The sequence below is a fragment of the Lycium barbarum genome, chromosome 11, assembly GCF_019175385.1.
Source record: "Lycium barbarum isolate Lr01 chromosome 11, ASM1917538v2, whole genome shotgun sequence".
NCBI lineage: Eukaryota > Viridiplantae > Streptophyta > Magnoliopsida > Solanales > Solanaceae > Lycium > Lycium barbarum.
Window position 1 is genome coordinate 4,623,971 of NC_083347.1, and position 12,358 is coordinate 4,636,328.

General features: G+C 41.8%; 1 long non-coding RNA gene across 2 annotated transcripts; it reads right to left on the bottom strand.

Annotated features, from left to right (window-relative positions):
• Nucleotides 1–1,825: 1,825 nt before the first annotated feature.
• On the bottom strand, nt 1,826–5,115 carry LOC132618827 (uncharacterized). 2 transcript variants are annotated; one of them, XR_009574344.1, is made up of 4 exons: nt 4,547–5,115; nt 3,611–3,676; nt 2,593–2,681; nt 1,826–1,948 (listed from the first exon to the last, which is right to left on the bottom strand). It is a non-coding gene; the product is annotated as an uncharacterized LOC132618827 (long non-coding RNA). The 2 variants fall into 2 exon arrangements; XR_009574343.1 differs by lacking the exon at nt 1,826–1,948 and having other exon boundaries at nt 1,955–2,681.
• Between the last annotated feature and the right edge of the window lie 7,243 nt (nt 5,116–12,358).

A 12,358-nucleotide genomic window follows, 5' to 3' on the forward strand; every position in this document is an offset into this window, starting at 1 on the left:
AATACATCTACAAATTCATTAACCACTGGGACTGACTGAAGAGTCGGTGCCTCTGCCTCTAAATCATGAACACGGACCAGATGATAAATATACCCCTTTCTGATCATTTTCTCAGCCTTGAGGTATGAAATAAACTTACCCCTCGGCGATACTGTATTACCTGCCCACTCTATAACTGGCTCCCCTGGGAATTGGAATCGGACTATCTTCTTTTGACAATCAACATTAGCATAGCAAGAAGCTAGCCAATCCATACCCATAATCACGTCAAACTCGATCATATCTAACTCTACCAAATCCGCCTTAGTGCAGCGGCCACAGATAATCACGGAACAATCTCTATAAATCTGACTGGCTATAACAGAATCCCCTACTGGTGTAGCTACCTCAAAAGGCTCTATCGGTTCGGATTCTATCCCAATTTTATCAGCAACGAGTGGAGATATAAATGATAATGTAGAACCAGGATCAATCAATGCATACACATCACGAGAGAAAACCAGTAATATACCTGTGACGACATTAGGCGAAGCCTCCTGGTCCTGTCTGCTGGCTAAGGCATAAATGCGGTTCGAAGGACCGCTAGAACCCGAAGCTCCGCCACGACCCCTGCCGCGGCCTGCTGGTGCTGGAGTACCTCGCCCCGCAGGGCGCATCGCCACCGAGGCTGAAGATGAACCACCGGCTGACCCGGTAGACTGAGCTGAACTGCCTGTACCACCTCTAGCCGGACAGTCTCTCATCTGATGGCCCTGACGGCCGCACACAAAGCATGCACCCGTAGCTCGGAAACACTCTCCCGGGTGCTGTCTCCCACAGTAGGAACACAAAGGTTTGGGTGGCCTCATCTGACTGCTGGAACCTCTGTCCAACTGTGAACCTGAAGCCCTAGAGCTCGGGCCTGCCCCTGAATATCTGGCACCCTCAGATCTCCTGCCGGTAAACTGTGGGGGTGTACCCCGGCCTGACGGAGGAGGATGTCTGCCTGACTGCTGCTGAGGCTGTCCGCCTCGAGAATCTCCAGAATAACCTGCGAATCTGGCCCTCTTGGGCGGCCTTCTGTCCCGATCTCTGCTAGAATAATCAGCTCTATGTCGGTCCTCCATACCCAGGGCATAAGCCTGTAGTCGGGCAATATCCATGTCTGCCTGCAATGCCACCGCCATACAGCCATCAATCAAATAGCGGTCTAACCCCATCACGTATCTGTGCATCCGATCGGCCATATCTGCTACTATGGCAGGTGCATACCGGGCCAAAGAATCAAACTCCATATTATACTCACGGACGCTCCGACCCCTCTGCTGCAGATGCAAAAATCGGTCAACCCGCGCCCGCCGTAACTCTGGGGGCAAAAAGTGGTGAGTGAAAGCAGTCACGAACTCGTCCCAAGTAGCTGGGGTAGCACCCTCACCCCTGGATAGCTCCCAGGACTCATACCAGTGAGCAGCAACATCCCGTAGTCTATGCGAAGCCAACTCAACAGACTCAGTCTCTGAAGCCCTGACCAAATCTAGTGAGCGCCGCATCCCCCGAATAAAGTCATGGGGGTCCTCGTCGGGCTTAGACCCGTAAAACTCTGGAGGGCCACATAATAGAAACTCTCGAACCCTCAGGTTGTCACGCCTATCGTCATCATCATCATCTCTCCGCCCGCGTCTGCGAGCCTGTCCCGCTACCAGAGTGGTCAATAACTGCACAGCCTCTCTCAGTGTCCTATCCTCCGCCCCTTGCTGAGGAGCTGGAGGCGCGGGAGCTGAAGCCCCTGGAGCTAATGGTGAAGCTGCTCCAGACTCCTCTGACGATGAAGACGTAGCAGAGTCGGCTGGCCGGGACGTAATATCACGCATCATCTGAGCAAGGGTCCGAGTACCCTTCTGAGCCCGGCTGGTCTCTCCTACTACGCCCTTTTTCTTCTGGGCGGCCGTCGCCTTTTTCGGAGGCATCACTGAAAGAAAAACAACAACAGATCAAAACAGAATCATCCTAATAGCACAGTTCTATCGCACGATCTAAGATCAGAAGAAAAGACAACATCCTAAATGTCCTGTAGCCTCCTGTTTATAGATGTGGTGCACAACACACCGATAAACAAGACTCTACTAGACACGATCTGTGGACACTCCGAGGACAAACCGCTCTGATACCACTTCTGTCACGACCCAACCCCGTAGGCCGTGACTAGTGCCCGATCTGGGCACCCGAACCCATCTATTAAATATTATCTCAAATTCTATCAACTCATTCTAGTATATGGCGGAAGCCGACAAGGCTTTATTTCAAATTTAGGTAATTTCCAGAAAAATTTCGGCAGAGTTTCCTTTGTTTTACGGACTATCCAATATACCCTGCACGCAGAAAATACCAACGAAAGCCACACAGGGCTAACCAAGCAATATATAAACATATGCGGACCGGCCGCCTCGGCGTATAGGGTCGCCCAAACGACATGTACATACATTCATACAGAAAGACCCTAACCCACAAACATGTCCACAGACCTCTAAACAGACCGACAGAATCATATGACGGGACAGGGCCCCGCCGTACCCATGAACGAATATATACAAATGCACTAATAAATATATATACCAAAAGTATAAGCTCCGGAAAGAGAGGAGCACTCCGAATAGCAGAAAGGGTGTCCTAAACAGGTGGATCACCAGGCTGTGCGTCTGTACCTGCGGGCATGAAACGCAGCCCCCGGAGAAGGGGGTCAGTACGAAATATGTACTGAGTATGCAAAGCAGAAGGTACAGAAATAAATCTGAATAATAATCGAATCAGATATATAGAAAATAATACATATCAAAATGTTTATTTCCAAAGTATAAATTATGCATAGGGCACTGGAAAATGTGGTCGCCCGCCTGTCGATGGCGCCACAACACAGCATAACACCAGAAAGTTTCAAATCTCCGAATCCCCGTCACACATCACAACACAGCATAACGCCAAACACAGCATAACGCCAAACATAAGTGGAACCCGGCCCTCGAGCGAGGAGCACGGTGAACCATAAACACAGCATAACCCCGGAATGTATCAAAAAGCGCACGACAACAGAACCGGCCCGGGAACCGGCGAACGATATCATAGTAGGCACGAGCGGAGTAGTGAGGAATCATATGCATAAAATCATTATTATAAATCCGAAGGATAAGTAAAATAGTCATATTCGAAATCGGAATGATAATTATCACTTTTTGATTCAAAGTTGTCGAATTTACATAAAGGGCGTCGCGGGACCCACGGACGAGTATAGACCCGAACTGAGCCCGTCTATGAAAAACATACTCATTTTATATCATACAAACTCCTACGAAAATTTCAAAGCAATCCGAGCTTTTCTGAGGAAATTATGGGCGTTTGAAGTTTTGAAATCGCTAAAGAATGAACTTTAAAACAAAAATCAGCTTTCATGTAATCTTTACAAATTATGGATTCCAAGAACATAAGGATCAATGTTTTTCCATGACAAGGCAAGGATGCCAAAGAACAAATGCGATTCATAAACATGCTCGGATTGTGAGAATAGAGTTTCCTCGAGGCTTATATCATAGCCTATTTTAACTAAGGCATGCCGAAGAAGGAGGATTACTTTACATACCTCGTACGCACTCCAAGCGAATCAATCTAAAGCTAATCCAAATCTACGCCTCGGGCTCCCCAAGGTCTACAAATACGCCAACGAATACCAAACATTAGCTAAGGGCACTTAAGCCATTCATTCCAACTATTCATTAAATTTTACAGAAAATTCGGCAGCATTTCCCCTATAAATAGGCCATCCCGAGAATTTAACTCGCTCAAAATCAACAACAACAACAACAACCAACCTAGCAACATCGATAATCAATTCGAAAGGCAAAATAACAATAGTAACTTTCTTTTACATCATTCAACAACTTTCCAACTATTCGTTTCAACGGCTTACATTCAAGCCACAATATAGCTCATACATTCAATTGTCAACCCGAATTCTTACCAACAACATTCAAGAACTTTCTAAACAGTTTACATAATTTTTCCAACAATCCAATAATTTAATCCAATGTGGCCGAAAACAGCCCCAAACCGAGAGCAGCCCCCTATGCCACACTTCTCAACTTCTATTCATGATTTGTGTCAACAATCCACAATGTAACGATATAATTCTCATAAATATACAAATTACGTCAAACGCACAATAAGCCTCAAATCAGTCCGCAACAATTCACCATATCATTTTGGGACATTAAACTCTCATTTCCAACATAAAAGTCATCACAACAACCATTAAAACGCTAAGCGACATTAGTGTTCTTTGGCATATAGCATGACCCATATTCATCTATCACTACACATATACATATATTGATGATTCTTAGCCATCCTACACACTACAACAATTTAACTCGCTGCAAGGAATTTATTCAACACCCAATCAAAATACCCATTTACACGGCTAACTTCAAACCCACCATATCTCACAAATTTCACCCATATTAACATACTGCAACAAGCATATAACACTCACAACTCATAAAACAAGAGAAATTCTTACCTTTCTTCTTCAATCCCACAAATAGTTAGGGTTTGTGATCTTGCCAAACGGATGATTTGATCGCCCCAACAACACTTCCACACTACTTAGGGACCTCAAAATAGTGGGTTTACACCAAAGAAATAATTTTGGGATGGCTTGAATTGGATTTGTTTTTTTTTTGTTCTTGGCCGTGTGGTTGAAGTTGTTCTTCAACTTCTTGCTCTTTTTTTTTTTTGATGGAATGGTAGAAAAGATGACTACTTGGTCATCTTTTGTGCTTATATGAATATTGTCCAAGTGTCCATGGCCCACACATGGGGTGGACCAATTAAAATTGGCCACACAATGTGTGGGACCAATTCCCATTTACATGGCCACCAAGGAATTTTTTTTTTTTGCACAACATTTTAATTCCAATTTTATGAATTGTAGTCCCAATTTTCCCTAAGTGTTCAATGCCATCAATTTCATACATGACTTATATCTCAAATTAAAATCAAATGGTCAAAAGTCCCGACTTCAAATCCCGGAATAATCTTGGCCTTAAATTATCATAGTTAATCCGGGTTGTTCCAATGTATAAAAATACGGGACGTAACAGCAGGTACTGATATACAGGACGACACATCTGCTCAATAGGACAACATTCGTATCAGCTTATTGGTGAGCCCCATCTCATTCGGGGTTTAGTCAACTTTGGTTTTATGTTTAGTTATGCAACTAAGGTATGCTGGGGGCCTTGTCCCAGTAAGTATATTTTCCAGTCAGACTCATGATAGAGGTTTCATAAACTAGACAAGTCAGTTATGTCATGTCAGACATTTGGAGTCGTATAGCCATTTTGGCTCATTCATGTTATTTCCGCACTCATGTTTAAACAAGTATTTTTATTAAGTATTATGACTTAATTACTACGCTTTATAAAGGCTCATCATGCATTCACGTTATATTCCGCTTATGTTATGTATCATGATGATTCAACAAGCCATGTGGTTCGCTCGGTCACATGCAGTCAGGCACCGAGTGCCGTGTTACGTCCAGGCCATGGTTCGGGACGTGACACCCTCGGCTCAAGTAACACAAAAGCAACATCACAATAACAAGAAAACTAAAGCAGAAAAGACAACAAGAAGCAATAGAAAACTAAGAATAAATACTAAAACAAAAATACAAGAAAATAACGGAAATAATACTGGTCCAACAAGAAAGGAAAGTACCATTAATCCTACTACTAGCTTTGTACCCTAATCCTCGACCTCCACACCTTCCTATTTAGGGTCATGTCCTCGGTAAGCTAAAGACTAGTTATATCCTGCCTGATACCAAGCTTTGTCACGCCCCGAACCATGGCCTGGACGTAACACGACACTCGGTGCCTGACTGCATGTGACCAAGCGAACCACATGGCTTGCTGAATCATCATGATACATAACATAAGCGGAATATAACATGAATGCATGATGAGCCTTTATAAAAGAGTAGTAAGTCATAATACTTAATAAAAATACTTGTTTAAACATGAGTGCGGAAATAACATGAATGAGCCAAAATGGCCATACGACTCCGAATGTCTGACATGGCATAACTGACTTGTCTAGTCTATGAAACCTCTATCATGAGTCTGACTGGAAAACGTACTTACTGGGACAAGGCCCCCAGTATACCTTTAGATGCAAAACTAAATAAAGAACGACAATGTCTAAACCCCGAATGAGATGGGGCTCACCAATAAGCTGATACGTGCAATTCCTAATGAGCAGAAGCGTCGTCCTGTAAATACGTACCTGCATCGTGAAATGCAGGCCCCCGGGCAATAAAAGGGGACGTCAGCACATTGAATGTACTGGTATGTAAAGCAACTGAATGAAATAACATGAGACATGAAATAATATGATAAGAACTGAAACTGAAAACCTGGACATAAACATGAGCATGAGTACATAAACATGAAGTTGAAACTGAAACTGAATACTGAATACTGATTACTGAAACTGAACATAAACATGAGTACTGTAAGCATGAAATAATCTGTAATACCGACATGAACCACCACGGGGAGAAACGTGGAGTTTGATCTCTGCCCGATCAGCTAAGCCATCTCGTACCTTGCCAGGGCACGAGACATGAACAAGACATGAATGGATCCAAAATCCCTCAATGGGGAAAATATGTAGGAATCATCCTAACTGGGCGGAGCGATCCTTATCCTACGTTGGCATACGTAGTTTCAGGCTATCTGAGCCTTCTCGGTATTAATACAACTCACGAACATGAAAATAACTGAAAACATGATTTCTGAATCTTGACATGAACATGGGTACATGAAGACATGACAATAAATACATATATAAAAAAATTTCATGAAAATAAGCATAATATCTCATATCTTGTGTTATAGAACCCATGGGATGCAAGTTATGGGTTTTTCATAGATTACGGACTGAGTCTCAATTACCAAAACAGTAAATTAAGACTAATCAAACGGAATTGTAACTGACCATATAATATACATCATGGTTCAAGTGTCTAGGGTTTAGCAGGAATATACCTAGAATCCTAAAATTGGTGTGTAATCTTGGAATACTGAAACATGGGGAAGAACAAGGATGTTCCCACACGTGGATAGCGTCTACATACCTTGACTTCCTGCTTTTGAGCGTATCACAATGTCCTTCAATCCCTTCAACTTTAATCTATAGCAATACAGGTCATAGGGATTCTATATTAGCAACAATATCCATGATTTGATCATCTAAGCATTTTATCAAACACTTGGTGGGCATGAAGCTCCACAACCTTCATTAATGGTGTTTTCTTCACCAAATCCCCATTTTATTACTTCTAGCTGATTCTACAATCTCAATTAGATGTAATTAACATCATTCTTCATCACCCACATGAATACAACAATCCAAGTCAACAATCCAAAACTCTAGCATCGTTCTTTATCAAACCCATTTACTATTCTCCCAAGAACTCATCAATTCACAACTATAAATCATTAGAGAGTAGAAACATTACCTTTTGAAGTCTAATCCTCTTGAATTCGGGTTCTAGGGTTTCCACATCCAACAAAAATGTTCCAATCCTAAGTCTATGGATTAGAAGAGTTTACTCAAGTTAGAAAGGGATTAGGGACTTAAATTCAACCTAGAATCATGATAAAAACTTACCTTGGAAGATCTTGAGGTTTGGGGCTTGTTCTCTATGAGTTTAGAGAGAATTATTGTGAATGGAGGGCTGGGGAAATAAACCCCAAACCCCAAATATAACAAAAAAAATGCGTAAACCCTACTTTTGACCCGAAATCGACTTGTTTCACGATGGTTCCGCGATGCGGGTGCATCGCGCACCATTCTGCAGCTAAAAACTCAGAGTTGCGCGATCGGTCCGCGAAGCAGGACCATCGCGCGCTCTCTCACGCGCCCTCACGCGCCCCGAGAAGCGACGGTGTCGGTTCTGCACAGTGTTCGATAAAATAGCCATAACTTCTTGTACACAGCTCTGTTCAAGACCCATAATATACCGTTGTTAAGCTATTTCAAAGGGATACAACTTTAATCAAGGAAGTTTTCCCAAATTCCAAATTAATAGAGGGGTTATGGTCATTGGAAGTAATACCTTCTATAAACTCACTTGCAAACATGCCCCGTAGAGTGGCTTCCAATTTTCTTTGCCCAAAGACATTTCTTATGACTTTTGGTTTTCAAAACACTTCCTATAACCCTCATATTGGTTCCATTATATTATCATCTTATGAGTCAAACTTTCGCCCGAAGCTACGAGGTTTTACAATACAACTCAACTGGTAAGAGGCGATTCCCTCAGGGGAATGTAAAAGTGACTGCAAAGTCGCGGGTTCGAAGCGCTGCAGCGTGTGCGAACTGGCTAAGCACCCTTTCACATACAATATCTAAGTATGCCAAGCATGCCATGTCATGGAGGGCAACCCGCAGTGGGCCAGGTCCTTGACACCCCTGTGGATCCTCGCAAAAAAAGACGCCTTTTTGTGAGGACCCACATCCCTTGCGGTGCAGCCCCCTGGGCTCAATTGGTAAGAGACGATTCCCTCAGGGGAATGTAAAGGTGACTGCAAGGTCGCGGGTTCGAGGCGCTGCAGTGTGTATTCTCGAGCTGGCTAAGCACCCTCTCACGTACAATACCTGAGTATGTCATGTCATGTAAAGCATGTCCATGGGGCTCCGGCCCAGGGGGCTGCACCGCAAGGGGTGTGGGTCCTCACATCTCCCCAATGCTTTTTCAGCCTGCCTCAACCTCTCTTCTATCCCTCCATCGCCAGCCTCTCACAACTTCTCACCGGCGCATCTGGGCCTCTCCTCTGCACATGTCCGAACCATCTCAGTCTCGCCTTCCGCATCTTGTCCACCACGGAGGCCACCGCTACAGAGGCCACCCACCTTATCCTGTAATTGACTATGGGCATGTGCATCATCTAAAGTATTCATCAAAAATGTTTCAGAAGCATGCACTTGCAGACTTTGGCTCCAGTGAAGCACCTGTAGGTGCCTTGACAGTTGACTCTATTGCCTCTTGCAAAATTTAGTTGAAGCTCTTCTCTTGTCTAGCTTAAAGTTTCGTACACTTACGAAGGTTTCTTTTGGGGTACAATAAACAGTACTATGAATGCTTCCCCTAATGTTCAATCCTGGGAGAATAGATGAACAAGAGTACCTCATACTTAATTACCATTCTTTGTACTTGGAGCAATCCGAAATGTTATTACGTATGGCTAAACAAGTTTTCCTAGCTTTAAAGCAGGAAAGGAGAATGAATGAGTAGTAACTCATACAAGCACAATGTGATAAAGTGCACAACCTAACAGCTCAAGATTATGGTTGCAAACGATATAACACCACCGAGTTCCAACTAACCACAAAACCTCAGCACCCTTCTTGAATCTTTGCTTAGTCTATATCAAACCGAGATAAGACTTACCTCAAAGACTACACTTGCAATAGATTTTCAACTGGATACCTTAGTCCGAGTTAAGAAATAAGATCTGAATGAAGAAAACACTAGCAGTTAATACCTTTTTTTAGAAGGTAATAATTGCATTAAAAGAACACAAAGAAAGTGCTGCAAAAGTAATCACATGATCAGAAACACAAAAGCAAAAAAACACCACCAGTTAATACTTCAATGTAAATGTACCTGATATTTACCCTTTCTTCACAGCATCCATCGACATAGGAAGTCTCACGAATTCAGTAGGCTGCTATACTTGAGAGAGAAAAAGGTCAGATATACAACAAGGTGGGCAAAAGGCAAAATATATTATTCCCAAAATATATTATTCCTATGTAATTGTCACGACCCAAATGCCGCTAAGTCGTGCGGGCACCTACCATATCCCACCTCGGTAGGAGAACCCTTCCCTTAATCAGTTATACAACAATAATTATTAAATAAAGCGAAATTAATGAAGAGTCTAACATATATTATAAATACCAAGTGCGGAATTTCCAATTCTAAATACCACCCAAGGAAAATGGTTAGAAATAGTACAAGAGCCACTGATCAACGTGTTTGGATAATACATGAGTCTCAAAACTAGAAATACTGTCTAAGGATCAAAGTAAGACAAGTAGTAAAGAAGGAGTCCCAGGGGTGGAAGACTCGTCCAATAAGCTCACCCTAGCAAACTCCGCAGATAGCCTCGGGATCAATGTCGAGGTGCAGAAGTGGTACCGATATCGTACTTTGCACTAAAAAAGAATGCAGCAAGGTAGGGTCAGTATAAACAAAAGTACTAGTAGGTATCATAGGCCGACAACAACTAGCTAACATATACACAGGAAGAAACTGAAAGATAGACATGCTCGCAATCAAGTACAAGTAGAAATCACAATCCACTATATCAGTCTAAATATAGAAAGACATATACAAAATCCAAGGCATAAAAGAATGATATGAAGAATGAATACGCAACGCAAGGCAATACAATACAATACAATGCAATGCAATGCCCGTACACACATGCTATGGCGGTGTAGATCGTCGCCCAACAGCCATGACCCATGGGGGACTCGCGAAGTCCATGTACCACTCTCACGATCCCGGTAAAGACCTCGGGCCTTGTTTACTCTCACGATCCCGGTAAGAACCTCGGGCCTCATGTACTCTCACGATCCCAGTAAGGACCTCGGGCCTCGTGTACTCTCTTCCTTATCATCAATTCCAATCAAGTCACAACACAACCATATAAGGCTACAAGCCAACAAATCAGTCAACAATACCAACCTAGTCCATTCAACTTCGTACCCAAAAGCGTACATGTTTTCTCCGACAGTATCTAACTATATGTTTCGCTAATCGAAGTCTAACTAAAAAGGTAAGCCATAACCTACCTCAATGCTGAGCGAGTGCCACGAACAATCAAACCACTACCTTTCCTTTACGTAGAGTCTCTGAACGATCAAAATCTATCAAATATGCGATCTACGTTAGAATACGAATCTAAGGACACCCATATTGCTATACTTATATTCAAAACACAAAAATACACACCGAAAAGTGACCATGGATGCACAAAGGTAAAACTGAAATTTTCTTTAAAAATAAATAAATATATATATGTAGTTTCATTCATAACTTAAGGGTCATATATCCTGAAAAGTAGCCAATTTCATCCACAATGAACGCTCAAATCATAAATTCTCAATTCTTAAGATTAGGACTCGAAACCTTTAATTACCCCCAAAATCTTAACTTCGGATTAAAATCTAACTTCCACAACTCAAATAACATGAATTTAAAGGTGTACATACAATTCAATGCATCTAGTATTTAATTTCATAAACCTAATATGCTACAGTTGTAGTTGTAACATAATAATATATGGGAAAATCTGAAACTTGAACTAATTGATCGAAACAGTACTTCAACCCAAGAAACAAAAATACATAGGAATCGTAAACCATACCCATTCGTTATTGCTCAATTACTAGACAATCATTACACTTAGCCCTCATATGATCATGTAATCATTATGCCATGATGAATCCAACAATGCTCACAATATTCTAATAGCACCAAAAGCTAGGACCGTAAAACACTCAATTGCCGTAACCAAAAAAATTAAATAACAACTTGGCAGATTCAGGAATTTTGAAGAAGATAACTTTGCAGTATAATTAAAGTCAGTCACGTAATGATTACAGTGAATATCAACAAAAAAATGTAAAGTCCATCTACCTGATGCCTTTTGATGCCTCTCAACTGTTGTGCACAAGAAGTTCATAGTAGTTTTCTTCCGCTACTGTGACAAAGGGTTTCTATTTTTTTTTCTTTCTTTGCCCAAAGTAAATGAATTATTTTTAAACCCTAGGCTTCTAAGATATATGGGTCATAGGAAGTGGGTTAAGCCCCATAACTTAATTACTTATTCACTCAACCATTTGTATTAAATATAGTCATTCCGTCAAACACCTTATTTACCAACCTACACCCTATATGTGTGAAACTCATATTCCTATAAATAACTATTCACACACATTAAATGAATATATTAAAAAAAAATACCTGCCAATTAAATCACCATGCCACCAATTCCCGCACGTCAAAAATACCTTTTAAAACTACGAAAAGAGTATTTTAGCGAGAACAAGTTCGAACGTGTTAAACGTCTAAACGGGTCGTTACAGTAATACGCTGGATTTCCATCCCTTTCCAAAGAAGAAACTGGTTTAACTACTTAAGTGGCAAAACTTCTGGTATAGAGATAAAACTAGAGACATATGCAACAGTGGTTTTTGTTCTCTGAGTTAATTGTGTTGAGACAAAACAGTTTAAGGTCTTTGCATCATACTC